Genomic DNA, 4,463 nt, shown 5'->3' with positions numbered 1-4,463 from the left:
CAATACATATATAAGAATATAAGTGTATATGCATAGTTTAGTTCAAGAATGTAAAAATAGTTTTGTAAGACCTCTTATGGGTTTTGAACAACAATTAACAATGACTTGATGTCATTTTAATTAACATTTCAAAGGAAAAACATTTGGTAATAATGTGTTTTTAACATGTAAAACCATTTCATGCATCACATTTTGTAGCATGTGAAATCCGTTAAATGCCAAACATAGTTATAAAATACATATATAAGAATATAACATGTTTGTTTCTCCTTGTATCCCCCCCCCCCCCATTAAAGCATTTAAAATCATTTAAAATATTGATTAGGGGTATGAACTCACTTGATTGAAGTGGTTGATTTGAAGTAGTCGAGAGAATAATCGAGCAGAACTTCGATAGGAAGAGTTGAAAACGTGGGAAATCTCGGGATTCTTGGGAATCTTGGGAATCTCGGGAACACAAAACCTTCCTTCGAGACTTGAACGTGAAAACTGGGGCTTTGGGAGGGTCTCGGGGGCTTAAACGCAGAGTTTCGGCGCGAGCAAGAAAGGAACTGAGCAATGGAACTCGGAGCCCTTGAAATCTATTTATAGGTGCATTTTTGGTGTGCCACGTCGTGGATAAGGTTGGCCACATCTTGGGGAGAAAGCCTTATCCCCTTCCGTTGATTGGACGCCCTCAGTCACTTGCCGGGTCGCGGCCAAACTGTGCCACGTCGTGGGGGCCTGACAGCCTCGGATTTTGAACCCCGAACTTGTAAAATCCATAACTTTCGCGTACGAGCTCCGTTTTCGACGTTCTTTATATGCACACGTAGCTAAAAATATTCTCTACAACTCTCGTTTAGACTTCATCGGCTAATTTTGATTTTATTTTTAATTATTTATTTTTAACGGGTCGGGATGCGATAATTCCGTTAAAAATCCATAACTTCTTCATCCGATGTCCGTTTTCGTCATACTTTTCATCGTTGCGCTACTAATGTTGAGACCTTAGATTCTCATTTAGGTTGTTTTGGTCAAAAGTATCTCGAGCTCTATTTTGAGTTTCTAGCTGTCTACTGTTATACCCGAATCTTGGAAAAATCATAACTTCCTCATACGAAGTCAGATTTGGACGTTCTTTTTATGTACGCTCACGGTTTGAGGTTATTATAACTTTTATTTTGATACTTAAGGCTAAAAACTATTGTATTGAAACTTCGCGTTTTTCGTTTAATCGGTGTTGCCGGTTTTGCCAAGAATCTTCGGTTGGTAATAACTTCTTCGTTATAACTCGGATTTTAGGGTTCTTTATATGTACGAAAACCTTGATACGATTCCTACTACTTTATTTAACCCAAATAAGATTTTAGGAAAGTTATATTTTGACCTAAATTTGATTGGTTTTACATTACATTGTCTCGAAATATCGGGTTGTCACAGAAAGCAATACAACCATCATATATATATATATATATATATATATATATATATATATATATATATATATATATATATATATATATATATAATTGAAAGTTTACATTTGTCAAAAGTTACATGTTCAAAATGAATTACAAATATGATGTCAAAATATGAGATTTAAACTGGCGCCGCAGCATCTCTTCATCAAAAGCATAATGATACCTGTAGTTACTGAATCCCTGGGACATACAAGTAATTTTGAAAGAGTAGATCATCATTTAAGCTGGTGAGTTTCATAAGTATTTAATGACAATGTTTGCATGAAATGAAATATGTTGTCCTTGTTTGTTTGTGTTTAGAAAATCCTATATTTTCCACTAGTATAAAAGTAGTCTTCCTTCCAGACCAAAGTTTTTTTCCAAAATGTTTGTAAGTGTAAAAGTAACTAATATGTTTGAAAACCTCGTAAATCAATGTACTTTTAATACCTCCTGTGAGCTTTATGATGGGTTTTGAGCATTCTAACACTTCCTAAGTGTACATGCAACCCTAATAACCTTGGATCTATGTTTGTCTAATTGTCATGCAAAGTTGAATTCCAAGGTTATATTCCTATCTAGCATACATGGGGAACAATTTTAACTTAAAGTATAGATAGAATAACTTACCTTGTTGTTGTTTGTGTTCCTTGAAACCTTGTGAGCCTAGCACCCCAAGTGTGATGCCTCAAATGCTTCACACAACACCAAATGCTCTTGGAAGAACTTATGAGAGAACACACACTCTTCAAAATCGGCCAAGCCCTCTTATTTCTTAGTGTATCCGATTTTGGGTGGAGAACATGTTACTTATATAGTGTTGACACATCTAGGGTTAAACCCTAATGTGTCATGACTCTTCATTTCCATGACCCATGGGTTTGTAACTCCCATGGAGCATCCATGGAGCATCCTATGGGTGGAACCCAACTTGATAGTCCATGGAGCCTTTTAGCCCACTATACAAGATATGGATGATTTACATAATCAACCCATATATTTAATTAGTTATATTTTGATCACTTAATTAATTCTAAATTAATTCTTGATCAAACTAATCAAATAATATTATTAATATATTAGAACTTATAATATATTAATAATCTCCAAGTGTTATTTCTCTCATTTAGTCTATCCAATTTCATGGTGCCATGCAACCCAAATGGACCATGCCGGGTCGGGTCAAGTACATACCAGAAATAGTTATGGACTTAGACACCTTATCCAACAGTCTCCCACTTGGATAAGTCTAATAACTATTACTGCAAGTATGACTTCAGGAACCGATCGGTAATCGTAGCTCTTTTCAAGGTTTCTCGAAACTGAGAAGATGATGGTACGCCATTTAAGATAAGTGATCATATAATCCTCTGTTCTAGATATCAGTTGGACAAAAACATGGAACAATGTCTTACTTATTGTCCAACAATTTGTTTCCCGATTTCCGATTTGTTTGACAAAGAACTTAATTGAACACATCAACTTAGTTCTGACCGGGCCCGGTACATAGGTCAAAACAAAATCATCGAGGGGCCCAGATATCAGCTTCTAATCCAAGAAGGAACAGATAAACTTCGACTCATATGTTTGTTCTACTACTCATTGAATTACACACAAGAGCGCGATTTTATAACATCGAGTTACCAATGCGTTTTTCGTACAATCAATGCATAACCAACTTGTAAGTAACAAATCATATCTCTAGGTTTAAGGACTTATATGATATTACCGTCTCACGATCACTCGAGATAGAATTCCATGAAGTGATTCCAGTGAGCGTGGGTTGAGTCCAATGCTCAGAACTTATGAGCACTCATGATTGTTGTAGCCTTGTCCCAGACCTCTACAACCAAACATGACAGTCTTGATTCATACCTACTTCCGACATATGACCGACTGTGGAAGTTTGAATAATATGTTATACCAAACAAAATTATTCTGGAAGTCAAAACATGCAAAAGAAATATAGTAAACGATCGACAAGAGATAGTAACACTTTACTCATAAATAAAACACTTTTATTCATCATCAAATGTCAATTACACTTTACAAATTTCGAGGTTTTCTAACTACTAAATCTAATATCATCCTTCAGCCCTATGCTCCGAGCATGCTGGAGATGCTTAACCCGAGTCAGTCCCTTCGTGAGGGTATCTGCCGGATTCTCATCTGATGATACCCTCTTTTCCACGAGGAGTCCTTCTTCGATCCGATGTCTGTTAAAATGGTATTTTCTGTCGATGTGTCTGGATCTCCCGTGATCCCTTGGTTCCTTGGCTAAGGCAACAGCTCTTTCACTATCACATAAAATTTCCATTGGCTCTTTAATAGCTGGTACAACTCCAAGGTCTCCAATGAAGTTCCTCAGCCATAACGCCTCCTTTGCCGCTTCGCTAGCTGCAATATACTCTGATTCACAAGTAGAATCTGCCACTGTCTCTTGCTTGGAACTCTTCCAAGAAATTGCTCCTCCATTTAGGGTAAAGACCCAGCCCGACTGAGAGCGGAAGTTATCCCTATCAGTCTGGAAGCTAACATCACTAGACCAAACAACTCTCAAGTCATCACTCCCACCGAGGGTAAGGACCCAGTCCTTAGTCCTTCGTAGGTACTTGAGAATATTCTTTACCGCAGTCCAGTGTGCCTTGCCAGGGTTCCCCTGAAACCTGCTAACCATGCTCAGGGCAAAAGCTACATCAGGTCGAGTACACGTCATAGCATACATGATCGATCCTACAGCCGAAGCATAAGGTACTCAAATCATTTGTGCTATCTCAGCCTCAGTGCTAGGGCTTTGTGTCTTACTCAGTTTGGCGTTACTCTGGATGGGCAACTCTCCTTTCTTGGAGTCTTGCATTCTGAATCTCTTCAGAACCTTCTCCAAGTAGGTACTTTGACTAAGTCCAATTAGTCTTTTACTCCGATCTCTCAAGATCCTTATCCCTAAAATATAGGCAGCTTCACCAAGGTCCTTCATAGCGAAACACTTTCCAAGCCAGGACTTTACTTCCTGCAGGGTTG

Source organism: Lactuca saligna, chromosome 8 (genome assembly GCF_052625555.1).
Source record: "Lactuca saligna cultivar CGN05327 chromosome 8, ASM5262555v1, whole genome shotgun sequence".
Classification (NCBI taxonomy): Eukaryota; Viridiplantae; Streptophyta; class Magnoliopsida; order Asterales; family Asteraceae; genus Lactuca; species Lactuca saligna.
The sequence above is the reverse complement of the archived record's forward strand: the minus strand, read 5'-3'. Positions refer to the sequence as shown.